Source organism: Kogia breviceps, chromosome 8, assembly GCF_026419965.1.
Source record: "Kogia breviceps isolate mKogBre1 chromosome 8, mKogBre1 haplotype 1, whole genome shotgun sequence".
In the NCBI taxonomy this organism is placed as follows: Eukaryota; Metazoa; Chordata; class Mammalia; order Artiodactyla; family Physeteridae; genus Kogia; species Kogia breviceps.
This window is the reverse complement of record NC_081317.1, coordinates 117,220,008-117,235,371: the sequence shown is the minus strand read 5'-3', so window position 1 is coordinate 117,235,371 and position 15,364 is coordinate 117,220,008. Positions and strand designations below refer to the sequence as shown.

General features: G+C 53.7%; 1 protein-coding gene across 9 annotated transcripts in view; it reads left to right on the top strand.

The window, feature by feature from the left end:
- PALLD (palladin, cytoskeletal associated protein) overlaps window positions 1-15,364 on the top strand; it is a 391,482-nt gene that overhangs the window by 114,090 nt on the left and 262,028 nt on the right. For 2 of the 9 annotated variants that reach the window (XM_067040078.1, XM_067040077.1), the window contains exon 1: window positions 9,177-9,373. The exons of the other annotated variants lie outside the window; for them this stretch is intronic. The gene's annotated coding sequence lies outside the window, so the exon portion shown is untranslated. Of the gene's footprint in view, window positions 1-9,176; window positions 9,374-15,364 lie in introns of those variants that run through there. 9 annotated transcript variants of the gene reach the window in all.

Below are 15,364 nucleotides of genomic sequence, written 5' to 3'. Positions count from 1 at the left end.
GACCCTAGCGTCTGCCTCCCGGGGCAGCTGTGATGAGCGAGTGACATAACGTGGTGAGTGAGTCATAAGGAGCGGGAGGTGTGCGTACGGTCTGTTGCACACTCAGGCTCCGTGCTGCGCCCGTGTGGTAGTGGGGGCCCCGAAGCAGCAGCTGTGCTGGTCAACGATGCGCCTGGGGGGGGGGACGACAGAAGCTGTGGGCGTTTCCTCCTCCTCCGGGTGCTGGCTTTCCAAGGCTGTCCTGGCCACATCCTTACAGGTGATCCACCCAATATGTCAACGCATCTCAAAAACATTGCAGTTACCCACCCCCCCTTCATCGCTATTTAACCCCTTTCATTGTGCAAAAAGAAAGAGTTCTGAAAGACCAGCCACCCTGGACTATTAGGAGAGGTAGAAACCTCTCCTGAATGTAGCATGGGTGCGGCAGCGGCTGCACCCGTCGCACCGTGGTCGAGGCTCCCGGGGGATATCAGGGGTCAGAACGCTACCTGCCGCCCCGGCCGCGGCCACAGGGGCGTTCTTCCCTCCAAGGCAAACCCCGGGAAGGCGAATAAGGCTGTGTTTGCTCCCGAGCCTCACTCGGCAGTGCACCATCTGCTAGGTCTTCATAAACCCTTGGGTAGAAAATCCTTTGCACACTGTGTCACACGGATGTGCCCTTCCACGTTCATTCTCAGCTTTCTGGGCGGCTCAGTCACGCAGATCGCATACGTCTGGCAGCACCCGGCACATCTGGCCGCTCGTGGCCCCTGGTCGGAGCCCGCGCTGCTCACCGCACGAGAGGCGGATAACTGAGAGCTGAGGTGTTGCGGCCGGGAACCGCCACTCATCCGGAAGGCCGGCGGACCGCGAAGACGGTGGGCTCGCGCCCCAAAGAACCCTCTTGCCTGAGTCAGAACTCAGGCTCCTTTGACGCTAAGAGGGGAGGGCGCGGAGCCAAGCACTTCCTGGTTCCCGTCAACGTCCCGAGGGGAGGTGTTAATTTCTCCTTCCTGCTGTCATTCACGGGTGGGCCTGGTGGGAGGTTTCCTGGGAGCTAATCACAGGTATTTTAGCCGAATGCTCGTTACCTGGGAGGCAGGGTCCCCAGAGAAGGGCCGTGATGTGTAATTTAAGCTTCTAGGCCACGTGCCTTAGTGATGAACTTGTGTTCGAATACAAAAGGCTCTTCTTCGTGACGCTCAGGGCCCTGCACGTGGGTCTCGGGGAGGTGGAGGCCCAGACGTGGCCAGGCCTGACTGCCCTCCCCCAGGCAGGGGGGGAGCCCGCCCCCCCCCCCTCAGAGCTGCAGGGCGTCTTCGCTCGGTGGTAGTAAAGCAGAGTCCACTTTCGGAGCAGGTGGAAGACTTAGGAGCTAAGCCTGGCGGGGTGGGGAGAAGCTGGTGCCGGGGCCCTGGTGGGAAGGGGCCAATGGACCAGGAGCCGGAAGGAGGAAGGAAGCGGACCTGGAGAGGCGGCAGTGCATCCCCAGGTCCCGCGAGCCTTGAAAAGACTTGGTTTGCAGCCTCACCGCGACGGGCAGCTGCCTTCTTGTCGGAACCAGGGCCGACCCGACCCCGCCCACGACTCGTCCGGGGGGCGCAGGGCGGGCTGGCGGCGGCCGGGTAGGAGGACTTTGGCACCTGCTGTTTCTCACACTGCGATGCGGATCTTTCCGCAGAACCCGCTCGTATCAGTGGGGCCTTAACGGGGGGAGGAGAGTGCCTGAGGAATGCCTTCGTAATTTATGACAAGCTCTGGGGTTATCTCACACACAACGTCTGAGAGGTCTGATCAGGATCGAGCTGACACCGCGGAATCTTCTCGCTGCTAACGGAGTCCTTGAAAGGACGGAATCCACGAATTTGGGCCACCCCAGGCCTCTCCTGCCAGCCTTCTCAAACCTGAGCTTCACCTGTAACCAAACTGAGTCGTAAACAAGACCACAGGGCCTGGGGATGGAGAACGGGTCTGTCCAGCCACGGCAGGGTGCACGCTCTCAGCTCTTCCAGGGGTGCTGATGCGCCCCTGCCCTGCCCGCCCGTCCTCACGCTGCCCTGGTTCAGCACGGCCAGCGGGCGAAACGCACAGCCGCCGCGTGACAGGGCAAAATCCGTGGAGTGCAAGTCCCAAAGCTCCCCGGCTCCCGGCGCAGTCAGCACGCGGGATCACCGGTGCTTCATTTCTCCGTTGCATGAGTGGCAGTTCCAAACGAATTGTCCTCCATCGGACAGAACATCAGGGAACCCAACCAAAAAGATGTCTGAGTGACCCTGCTCCGTGAAAATAGTGAGCCTCAGAGGATACATCGTGCCGTGCCACGGTCAGGTCTGCATCTACTGGAGAGCCGTGGGAGTGGCGTGGAGGCTGGCCCAGGGGACGTGGGCGGGGGGGGGGACAGGCTCCCTACCCAGGGACGCCGTCTCCTGCTCACCCAGACACCCCCCCATCTGAGGAAGAGCACACGCTCCTCAGGGGCACAGCCTAGACTCCAGCTGCTGACCCTGACCAGATCCCCGGCTCAGCTGTGGACACCTGCCCCCGAGGCTTCCTCAGAATTAAACGGCAGGTGCGCGCAAACACTCCACGTGGTAAGAGCTCGACCAGAGTTACTCCCCTCCCACCTCTTCCATAAGAAAGTAATAAATAGCACGCTCTGCACCAGTGATTCTCAGAGTAGGTGTTGAGGCTCGTTTCCATCAGCTCACTGAGGATACTGCTTTAAAACCCAAATCCCGGGCTTCCTTGGCGGCGCAGCGGTTGAGAGTCCGCCTGCCGATGCAGGGGACGCGGGTTCGAGCCCCGGTCCGGGAGGATCCCACGTGCCGCGGAGCGGCTGGGCCCGTGAGCCGTGGCCGCTGAGCCTGCGCGTCCGGAGCCTGTGCTCCACCATGGGAGAGGCCACGGCAGTGAGAGGCCCATGTACCGCAAAAAAAAAAAAAAACCCAAAAACCAAAAAACACCAAATCCCCGGCCCTGCCCTCTGAGGCCTAGTAGCAGGGCCCAGGAATCTGCATTTCTTCAAGACCCTTTGATTCAGATGCACACGACTTGAAAACCCCATTTTAGACCAGCACAGACAGACTTAATTATTCTGCAGCTGTTTCAATGCACATCGGTTCGTTTGGCTGTGTTTCTCCTCTCCCCCAGTCCTGGCTAAACCTCTGGAAGTCAAGGGCTGGGTTTTCCTTCAGATGAGCCAGCAGAGGCTGGGTTCCACGTAGAGAAAGAATAAATGATGGCTGACCTAACAGCACGCAGATGAGGTTGTCCTACGAATCCTCCCTCATCACGACGAGACTCGCAGCTTGTTCACCCACCACTGTCATTGTCCTATAAATCCCTGTCCGAAGCTTATTTCTGGGGAGAGGGAGGGACTTCTTAGCCTCCAGGTAAAGAGCTGTGGACCCACCTGGGGCAGCAGCTCAACACAGACCTGAACAAGGTCGGGCAGGGTGCCTGGCCCCTGCTGTAGGAGGGTACATACAGCCTTGGCCTTCCTGCGCTCCGCCCTCCACCCCAGGCTTGAGATTTGGGTACAAGAAATTGTTCTCTTGTGTGCTTACTTTGTGCTTTGCTGTTTACGGAAACATGTCTTTTTATCTGGAACTCAGGTCCAGTTTTAGCAAGTCTGCAGAGACCGTATTCCCATATGCCCTTGTTTCGCTATGTAAGTCCCTCTCCCAAATGTATAAACATCCCATGACAAGTGGTGAAAGGAATGTCTCTTTTTGCCACCTGACAACCCCTCTCTTGGCAAGTGTGGCCCCAGGGCTCTGTCATCTTGTGAGGTGCTGGGTGAGCGGCCTGGGCTGGGAGTTCCGTTGACCTCTGACCTGCCTGTGCTTCTTGGGAGCAGACCATCCTGAACTGATGCTCCAGGGCCCCTTGCAGGCGAAGAGGAGGGATCCTGCAGGTCTGTGAACACAAGCTCCGTGTGTCAACTTACGTGGGCAGCCAGGGCTTCGGGGGGCCAAAGGCAGAAGCCAAGCTCTCCTTGTGAGCAGACAAGAGCCATAAAGGATGCTGCCCGTCTTCCCTCACCCTGGAGACCTGAGGAAGATTCTGCTCTAAAAACAAACAACCAGCCATCAGACACGACCCCTCCCGGTACCCACAGGCTCTCGGTGAAAACTTGCACGCCGCCCTCCTCATTCCTCCCTCACCCCTCCTGCCCCAGCCTCTCCCCACGCCAGACTCTGCATTCCTCTGCTGTTGATACTATAAATGTAAAATGCACAAACTCAGTCCCAAATCACGAGGGGGCTTTTCTTTGTGTGACCACAACGTCAATGTCCCTCATTTCGGGATTTTTACGAGGCCTCTGGGAATGTTCGGAATTCCAGTCTTGCTCAGACAACGTCTCCCTCGTCGACATGATTCAAAGGTTGAATCTTGGGACAACTCTGGAATTTCTGGTCAGAAGAGAACATAATCCTGAAGTGTCTCAACGTGAAGGATTTCCATATATTTCCCCCCTTTACCTTTTTGCTTTCATCCCAGAAAAAGAAATGTGGAAATTCTTCTGTTTCCTTTAGTTGAGGCACCTGAGCTCAGTAGTTGTGGCACACGGGCTTAATTGCTCCACGGCATGTGGGATCTTAGTTTTATAAGTTGAAAAATTTCGAGAGATCTGTTGCACAACAATGTGAATATACTTGAAGCTTCTGAACCGTACACTTAAAAATGGTTGAAGGGGTCAATTTTACATTATGTGTTTTTTTTTTTACCACAATTAAATATTTTTAAATTATTTTTTTAAGTGGTAGTGAGGCAACTGGTTTATTCCTTGGAGCAAAATAAAACAGAATCAGAGAAAGGCAGCCAGAACCATCTTTTTAAAAAATTTTTAAAATTTCTTTTAACTTTTAAATTATTATTGAAGTATAGTTGATTTACAATGTTGTGTTAGTTTCAGGTGTACAGCAAAGTGAATCAGTTTTATATATATATATATATACACACACACATATATATCTATTCTTTTTCAGATTCTTTTCCATTATAGGTTATTACAGAATATTCAGTAGTTGCCTGGTCTATGCAGTAGGTCCTTGTTGGTTATTGATCAATATTTTATTTTTTGATTTATTTTTATTTACTTTTTAAATTTTTGGTTGCATTGGGTCTTTGTTGCTGTGTGGGCTTTCTCTAGTTGAAGTGAGTGGGGACTTCTCTTCGTTGCGGTGTGTGGGCTTCTCATTGTGGTGGCTTCTCTTGTTGTGGAGCACGGGCTCTAGGCGCGTGGGCTTCAGTAGCTGTGGCTCGCGGCCTCCTCTAGAGCACATGCTTAGTTGCTCCGCGGCATGTGGCATCTTCCCGGACCAGGGCTCGAACCCGCGTCCCCTGCATCGGCAGGTGGGTTCTTAACCACTGCACCACCAGGGAAGCCCCCTTCAATATTTTATATATCATAGTGTGTGTATGTTAATCCCAGTCTCCTAACTTATCACTTCCCCCATGTTTCCCCTTTGGTCACCCTAAATTTGATTTCGATATCCGCGAATCTGCTTGAGACGTCACTGTTCACCCATCAGGCTGGTGGACGCCCCGACGCTGGCCGCTGCGCTCTGCGGGCAAGGCTGCGGGAACAGGCACTGGTCAGCATTGTGTGTGCCGGCCGGGCCTTTGAAGGGCGATGGGGCCGTGTCCACCAGAACAAGGAATGCACCCCCAGTAATGCTACTTGGGGGGACGAATACCTTAGATACACTTGCCCAAGTGTAAAATGTCATGTGTAAAGCTTGTAACGTTGTTTAATAGCAGCATACTGGAAACAACTCCAATGTCTGTCATCCTGGTCCTGATGAAATAAATTGTGCTGCATCTGTCCTAGGGGATGCTACGAGACATTAAACGTGAGCGTGATATGCATCCTGCCTCTCCTCTTCCCAAGACCCTCCAACGGCTGCCCATGGCCCCCCGTTGCCCTCTGTGCTCCTTTGACATTCCACCTCGCTTTTCTCCAGCCACAAGGCCTCTTCCCTGTTCCTCAAACAGGCTAGTCAAACTCCCACCTCAGGGCCTTTGCAAGCGCCGTTCCCTCTACCTGGATCCCCATATACTCCCCAAAGAATCCCAAAGCTCACTCCCTCGCCACCATTCAGTCTTTGCTTAAATGCCGCTTTCCCAGTAAGGCCACCTCTGACCACTCCATTTAAAATCAAAATCTCCTACCTGACATTCCCAATCTCCACTATCTTGCTCTATTTTTTAAATTACTCTTCTTATATTGTTAACACATGTATAACGTATTATGTTTATCATCTGCTTTATCTGCCCCCCCAGATATAAATGCTGCGGGGCAGAAATTTTTATCAATTTTGTTGACTTCCGTATCCCTATACTATACAATAGTACTTGGCATATACAGTGGGTGCTTAATAATTGTTTGTTTCCAAATGGATGAATAATTGAGCATATGGTATAGAAAAGATCCAAAAGCATATTTAAGTGAAAGAGCAAGTTAAAAGACAGTAATTGTTCTGCATATAGTATTTTTAAGAAATAAAGAGAAAGAGTATTTGCAGGTATATGTATAAAGAAACTTAGCAGTCTGCAGAAAAAAATTAGTACTGGTGGTTACCTTCAGGGAGGGGTATGGACTGAACAGACGGCAACCTGGTAGGAAGAAGACTGCCTTGTATAGACCTTTATTTAAATGACGTGAATTTTTCTTATTCACAACGTTCAATTATGCACACACACACCACACACGCACACACCGACATTAGAGCCCCCAGGCAGAAAGATCCTGATTTAGGCGTTCTGAGCAGGGCCCAAGGAATCTGCATCTTCAGGAAGCTCCGCACCCCTCCTGGAGACTGGTATGCTGCAGACCCCACCCTGACAACACTCGCCTCTCCCTCTCCCAGCCCAAGAAACTCAACAGACCCGTTCAGCGTTGGGAAAGGAGGGCAGAGCCTCCAGGGACCTTTGGAACTGAGAGCCGCACCCACAGGTGGCCTCCTGGTGTGTACCATGTGGAAGGACACGGAAAGTCCATCCACGCCTCAGCCTCACCCGCACTCGTGCACAGGACCCCCAGGGGGCGCCATCTTCGACTGAGGCAGTTCTCCGTGGTGGGTGTCTCACTGCACTTCAGGCTCCGAAACGCTCCACAGCGTGAGCAGAGAGGCTACAGGTCATCTGTGGTCCTGGTGACCACATGCTGAACGACCCCCTGCCTCGCGCCCGCTGTTTCTCCTGCTGCAGCCCCGGCATCGTCACCAGTGAAGTGTTCCTCCTAATTCACAGAGGGAAGATCTTTTTAACTCCCCTTCCTGGAGATAAGGAAGGTGGTTAGGACCTGAAATGTATGTTAGTGACACCCCTACCCACCCCAGCAAGGCCACCTGCTTCCCTGGGAGGCTTCCAGAGAAACCAAGTCTTTCTCTCTGTTATTCAGAGACTCGAGGAACAGGTGTAGGGGAAAAAATAGAAGGACCTAGTCACACACAAAAAGCGACTGAACCTGCCAAAATATTTCCCCTTTGAAAAGCAACCTTATCCTTATTAACTTTACTTTGATTCCCAAAGAAAGGGGGAGATTTAATAAGGGAGAAAGCAAAATCCACTATTTCATGACCCGTCATTTCCTTAGGATATGAAAAATGAAGATATGAACTAAGACTCTCAACATTTTACTTTTATTTCAAAAAATGTTTTTTGCACTGTTTTGGACCTTTCAAGATGATTCTATTTCTGGAACACACTTTCTGATACGGTTTCTAATTGACTTCAAGAACCTGTCATGCCTTTGACATGTTATATGCTACATTTAAATCAATAGCTTCATGGGTCCCTTATGAATTTTTTCCTTAAATTTCCAAATACAATTCTGGCTTTCTGTCTCTCAGACAGACCAATCACAAGCAGTTCTGTGACTCAAATATGGGAAACACTAGAAGTGGTGAAATAATCTTTGTAAACGTTTAAAAATGAGGCTGTCTCTGCCAATCTGTTATAGTCGGTAAGTAGGTCTTTATTAAATGGTTTGCCCTGTCTGCCCTATTGCTTCCCCACAATATCCGTCTGTGTGGTAGCTGAGCCACTATGACGTAAAGCTGCAGAGAAAGACAGCAGGACGACCAGACATACACACATCTTGCAGTCTTGGGTCTGTTCCCTAGTTGGGGTGGGAAGGCTTGATTAATGACAGGCTTGTTCAACATAAAAAAGAACAAAGCCCACATTTATTCTTGGCATTCCTCTTCCTAGGGGCTTGGGGGGGTAATGTAATTAATTTATAGCTTTGCAGTAAGGCAACATCAGAGGAGCAGTTTAATTCATGAGAAGCAGTGCAGATGGAGAGTGTAACTGAACATCCCCCCGCACGGGAGGGTCTGTGAAGAAGATGGAACAGAAGGTGATTTCTTCCACAAATAATACAAATTCACTACGAGTTACTACCTGGATTTCACCCCCCAGCCAAGGTGTCTTGAGAGGCGCGACGCTGACTAACTGAACAGAGGTCTTTGGGACAGGCTTCCTAAACCGTGGGTGGAACTTGCTTATTACCTTGCTCCGCCGTGAGCGCTACCCCGGCCCAGGTGAAGGTCTCACCAGGTGTGCTGACGGCTTGGAGCCCCTGAGGCTCGCCTTCGGTCCCCTAAGCGTTCTTTCCAAAGTTAGCGGCTTTGCTCCCTAGGACACCCCCTCCGCCTCCCCTGCAGCCCTAGGACGCACCCCATCCCAGAGCCAGGACACACCCCGCCCCCTTCCCCGCCCAGCCTCAGGACACACCCCCTCCTCCCCAGCGGCCCTAGGACACACCCCCGCCCCCTCCCCAGAAGCCCCCAGGACACAACCCCGCCCCCTCCCCAGCAGCCCCCGGGACACAACCCCTCCCCCCTCCCCAGCGGCCCTAGGATACAACCCCACCCCCTCCCCTGCAGCCCCCAGGACACAACCCCGCCCCCTCCCCAGCAGCCCCCAGGACACAACCCCGCCCCCTCCCCAGCAGCCTCAGGACACAACTCCGCCCCCTCCCCAGCAGCCTCAGGACACCCCCCCTCCCCCCTCCTCAGCAGCCCCCAGGACACAGCCCCGCCCCCTCCCCAGCAGCCTCAGGACACGCCCCCTCCCCCTCCCCAGCAGCCTCCAGGACACAACCCCGCCCCCTCCTCAGTAGCCCCAGGACACACCCCCGCCCCCGCCCCTTCCCAGCACGCAGGCCCCCTCCGCCCGGGGCCGCCAGGCCGACGACGCCAAGAAGTCTTCCCGCCGCCCGCGCGCCGGGCTCCTGGTCGCGGGCTGCGGGCTCGTTTTGTGCGCGGCGCTCCGCCAACGAGACCGGATTCAGAGGTTGGGCTCTGCGAGCCGGGAAGGCTGAGCGCTGAGAGACCCGAGACGAGCTGGTTCAGGGGCCGAAGGTGTTCGCCGCTGGCTGGTGAGTGGGCGCGGGGGCCCAGGTGCCGCCTTCCCGGCAGGTCCGCGCGTGCCCGGATCCGTGCGCGCTCCCAGCGGGGGCTCGAGGCGGTCCCAGGCTCTCCTTCCCTGTCCGTACGCTCGGGGGGTCGGGGAAGGGGGTCCCGCTCCCGAGACTTCCCTGCGGTTAGAGCTGGGGTGGGGGAGGGGAGAGAGGCAAGAGGCTGAACCTCTCCCCCTTTTTTCCATTAAAAAAGTGACACTTTGACAGAGGCTCTTGCAAGCGTTTACATGCCTGGAGCGGTTTGCCCCGGGTTTGTTTGTAGGCGGATTTCTTTGCAATCTGCTCCATCCCTGGTTGAAGTCGAGGGAAGCTTTCCCAGGGCGAGCGATCTCTGACAGCCTAACTGCTGCTCAGCCGCTGAATGAGCTTCAGCTGGCTGCACCTCACCGGATGTTTGGTGATGTTTCCCGCGAGAAATCTGGGCGCCTTCACAGTTGGTGCCCTTCAGCTGCCTGAAAGTTGTTTGTTTGCTTGTTTTCTGGGGTTTCACCCGACTGCAGTCTTTTGTCTAACAAAGTCAGATGATGGACGCTCGTCCTCCGGTTCCCCTGGAAGCCCCTTGGACGGGGTCCCCGTCTTGGTTAGCGTTCGGTTGGCTGTGGTCTCAGGGAACAAGTGGCGGGCAGAACACAATAGGAAGAATGCATTCCTGATGACTCGTCTACCGTGGAAAGACTGAGCTGAAAGTCTGACAGTTTTCATGGAAAGCGTTACTGTCGCTGTTTTATACGTACTCAGTGTTGGTGGATTCTTCAAATTAGCTAATCCAGAGGTAACCAGCATGGGTTTGAAGGAGAGTATTCCCCCAGTCTACCTGCACTAGGAGCGTAAAAGCCCTGACAGCTGGGCTCCCAGGGATACTGGAGTCACCGCTCTCCTGACAGGCAGGAAGACTGTTGATGGACTGTGATGTGGTGTGTGGGAAGGCCGGGGGGGGGGGGACCACCTGAGGAGGGGGCTGGAGCTAGTTTTCAACTGCCTGATGAAGAAGACAATCATCAGGGTTCTGGAATGTCGGTTAACATCCTGGTAGGTTACGTTGAATTTCTCTGCACATGATGAAAAGGCTTTCCGTGGCCCTTCTCACACTTCCAGGTGGAGCTCAGTGGGTGCTTGTTTATTTCCGCTGCTGATAAATCTGTGGGAAATCTCATGAGCCCAGCGACTTCCAAACGCAGGTGCTAGCTCCTAATTGCCCACTCGGTGGCAAACAGGTTATTTTCAGTAATCCAAGAGCCTTGCATTTTCTCCCGCCATTCAGAGGTTCCATGAAGATATTATGAGCGCGCATTTGGGCCCTCCCCTCCCCCTTCCTGAAATGGACACTTATCCTTGGGTGGCTGGTGAAGATTATTGCCAGATAGGTACCAGGCTGTAAAATAGCATGTTTCTGAAAAGACTGCAGGCCCGGCTAACGGCTGTGTGATTTTTCACTGTCCCTTTAGGGAGGAGACCTGCTTTGATCAGCAGTGTTTGCATTTGTTGTTTGTTGTGTGCTTTTTTGCTGGGCCTTTTTTTCCTTCTTGCTGTTGAAAATTTCCCTTCACTTAGGTGAAATCGCAAACCAGAATTAGCAGGAACCATTGCTCTCTGGGGCTAAAATTACAAAAGCCAACGGAACTTTTCAGGCATAGCCTTCTTGTCTCATAAAAGATTTCTGCAGAGTCTCTTTTCAAACTCCAACTTCAGCAATTATTGTAAGATGATGCTTGAGTACTCTTTAAAAGAGCATTTATATTTGGACCATTTTTTTCCGTTGAGCTTTAATCATGCTTTACCAATGCCTGTTGAACTTTGTTCCTCTGAGGTGCCCAAAGGCACACCCAGTACGTTTACCAGCCCTTCAAAGTCTATATACTTAACTCTTTAAAGGAAGGGTTCCTTAAAAAAAATAAGCAAAAGCTCCAGTGGCACTTGCAAAATACAACACTGGGTCCTCTGATGGGATGGCACATGGCAGGTCGCTGCAGCTTTGTTTATGCCCAGGACAAGCTGGGCGTCTCTTCGATTAATCATGAACTAATTGATGTCTCACACCTTGGGCTGCTCTTAATTTCCAGCTATAAAGTGAAGGATGGGTGACTCCTGAGGTCTGGTTCCCTTGGAAAGCCTTTCAAAGTCGATGCAGCGGTTCCACAGCTGGGGCAAATCAAGGCGTGGCACAGACCGGGAGTTGCGGTGACCAACGCACAGCTCTGCTGGCTTTCCCGTTCCCCAGCCGGGCTCCGGTGGGCTCCCCAGCGGCTGGCCAGCTCCAAGCCCGTGGGGCCGAGGATACAGTGGCTTTCTGTGAATGTAATTAAAACGTGCCTCTGCCAGCCGCCTGTGGTATTGGCGAATGTTTTCCTAAGAAAGGCCGTTCCCGGCTTTATCTGCCTGCTGTGGTTTGCGGCCCTCGCAGCTCTTTCCTGGATGGCTGAGCTCTGATGTCATACGCGCACTCAGCCCTGCGGGTTTGGGGGGCTCCCCCTGGGCGCCCCGGGTAGCGACTGGTCCACTCCAGCACATTCCACTGCCTGGAGACCAAAGCCACCACATGATTTGTGGTCGGAGTGATTTGGGGCTGGTTGGAGATGATTTAAAAGGAAGGTTATAGGCACATGAAGTGTAGGGTAAAGAAAATATATTTTACTACTTTATTGAGACCACATGGCTCCAACTTGCACTTTTTATTTAACGTGGAAATTGTTGGCTGAACTGGCTCACGGGATTTTCCCCATTTTTGCTTTTTTATTGCTTAGAGCAAAAAGAGCTATACTCTCGATATTTCTTGTAGGCTTGATCTCAGCATTATTCCTGAAATTTGAAACATTCTTCATGCTTCAGAAAACAGGGAAAATGGGACTTGTCTGCTGTGCTCTTCAAGGGCCAAAGACTGTGGCTGGAGAAGAGGCTCAGCCCTCTCCAGTGTGAAGGGGGGCACCCCCGTGTCAAGTGTAGGGAGGCGGCGTCGGTTAGGAAGGGGGTAGGTCCAGGCAGCCCCTGTGGGCTGGAGGGCTAGGCCGTCAGCAGCCACGGGATGTGTGCGTCTCCTGACGATTGTGAGAGGGGGGCCAGCCCACCCCGTGAGAGCTCCCTGTGCCCTGTGGTCAGCGACGGGTTAGAGGGTCATGGTCGACCTCCTCAAGGCACCAGCCGTGACGGCAGGGCTCGGAGCCGTTCGTGGTCCACACGTCACCCCGGGGACTCGGCTGCCATCTTCTGCGTCTCCTCTGTGGCCGGCCACAGACTGGCAACTCAGCCACCTTCTGCGGCTGAACGAGTTCCCAGATCTCTGTCCAGCGTGAACTGGGAGGCTCCGTTATCACGTCATCACCCTCATCCTAGTCCAGCGTTCAGGCTGTAGCCTAGAGGTCCACTAAAAGCGACCAAATAGCCGTCTCCGGCATCCAGTCTGGGGCCATGAAACCAGTTAGAGAGGCTTGGGGAAAGCTCGCCCGTGGGCGTGCCCGGTAACCTCAGCAGCTCTCAGCCCGTGAGGTCGCGGAAGCCTATGGTCCATCCAAGCCAGTCTGGATTCCCACAGTTTGAGTCTGTGTACCCAGGGGTTTAAAAGAAAGCATGTGGAGATCAAATTAGTGTGGTTCATGAGAAAATCTCCTAACGAGAGAATTGGCAAAACGTCAAGAAGGCAGCATTGTGTGATGGGAATTGAACGGCACTGGTTCTACTACAGGGTGACCCTGAACAAGCCACTTCACCTCGCAGCGTATTGATAAAGCCCTTTAGAACATTCTCTCGTGTCCTTCGTGGACGTGCTGTCATCCGATAGTTAGGACAAGGCTCGGAAGCAGGAAGAGTAGGGACGTCCTTCTGTTTTCCCTGCGCCAGGTGACGCAGTACGCGGCAACTTGAGTCTGGCCTCAGACACGGAGCTTCTAACTGCAAATCCCATGTTCTTTCTGTGGCAGAAAGTGGCCTCCGTGATCCTTAACCTCCACGGACCTCACTCTCCTTGTTTGCAAAAATGAGACATTTGGCCCAGAATATAATGGTCCGTTCCAGCTGAAAATTCTATGTCTGATGAATCACTGGCTGGAAGGGACTCTAAGAAATCATTTAGTCATATTCCTTGCTTCCAGCAGGACTCTATCTAAACTATTCTGAAAAGAAAATGTCACCCTCCCCACCCCCGCTTTATTTTTTATCTTTTAACATTCCCAGAGCAGGAGAGTGTGAGAGTGCATTCTGGGAAGAGAAAGGAGAAAGAGGGGCCACGACACACCGTCGAGGCCCAGAAGCTGCGCGTCTTCCCTCAGCAGACGGGAGTGTCCCGTCCCCGGATCCGCCTGTGAGGCGGGACAGGAGAGTCGCAGACAGGCTTTGTGCCTGGAAGGGAATTCAGTGGGGAGAGGTCAGAGGTGGTCACCCGCCAAGAGGGAAAAAGAGCAGAGTGACTCCGGGACAACCTTCAAGCTCGTTATGGGCTCCTGGAGAGCCGCGGCTGCGCCTCAGAGCGCATGCTTCCCTTTAAAGAACGACAGAAGAGTCCTCTTCATCCAGGGCTTCCCTGCTGGCGCAGGGGTTGAGAGTCCGCCTGCCAGTGCAGGGGACATGGGTTCGAGCCCTGGTCCGGGAGGATCCCACATGCCGCGCAGCGGCTGGGCCCGTGCGCCACAACTACTGAGCCTGCGCTCTAAAGCCCACAAGCCACAACTACTGAGCCCGCGAGCCACAACTACTGAGCCCGCGTTCCACAACTACTGAGCCTGTGCTCTAGAGCCCACGAGCCACAACTACTGAGCCCATGTGCCACAGCTACTGAGCCTGCGTTCTAGAGCCCGTGAGCCACAACTACTGAGCCCATGCCCCACAACTACTGGGCCCACACCCCACAACTACTGAGCCCACGTGCCACAGCTACTGAGCCTGCACTCTAGAGCCCAAGATCCACAACTACTGAGCCCGTGCGCCACAACTACTGAAGCCCGGGTGCCTAGAGCCCGTGCTCCACAACAAGAGAAGCCACCATGGTTTCATTTAAAGGCACAACAGGAGAGTCCTCTGCATCCAGTGAGTGTGTCGAACAGAAAGTTAGGCTGCTCTGGTTCCCCCTTTGCTTGGGGGCAGAGGGCGCTGGGAGGACAGGCTTGTCCCTGAGACGGTGCTGGGACCCGCCCGGTGTGAGCTCCCCCCTGTCCCCACCTCCCAGCTCCAGGTAGAGGCTCTGGCTGCCTTCCAAGATAAGGATCATGGTTAGGGTGAGGGTCAGCCTTCAGGCGAATGACCTGTTCAGTCTCACATTCCAAGTTACTCAACTCACTTGGTTGTCATTTTAAACCACGAACCTGTCTCCCATATTCTCCCGTCTCTCTCCCATGAAACAGAGGATAGGAAAGAAGGAAGACCTCTGGAGCTGGGTGGCTGAGTGACAGCCACAACGCGACACCTTACTAACTGATCCCCGTAAGGCGTCAGCTGTCCCGCCCCTCAGCATCTCCTCCCCGAAATAGGGGAGTAAACATAACCCCCCTCGAAGTGTAGCCCTCCTGAGGACCAAAGGGAGGAGCCCTGGGGAACCCTCTCTGAAAGCAGCCCCGTCTCAGGCCTTTTCTATAAGCCACAGGTCATGGAGGTTTCTTCTTATCCTGCCTTAATTCCACCCCCAGGCCCACATCAGAACCACAGTAGAGTTTCCGTACTTGCTCGGTGTCAGGCACATAATCATGTTTCATCCTCACAAAAATAGCATGGAGTGGATCCGTTTCCCCCATTTTATTACGTGGAAATGATGTTCCAGCAAGAGTGAGCATCTTGCTCAGGATCACAGGCTAATAAGTAGCAGAGACGAAACAGAGATGCCGCTGGCCTAGAACTGTGCAAAGAACCGGGGCCTTTCCTACCGAGCAGACCCATCCTCCTGCTTTCAGGCTGCAGCTGGCCACCTGCAGCCCCTGGAGTGGCCTCGTCAGCTGCCACGTCTGCATGGACGCTCGGGCTTGGCCGGGC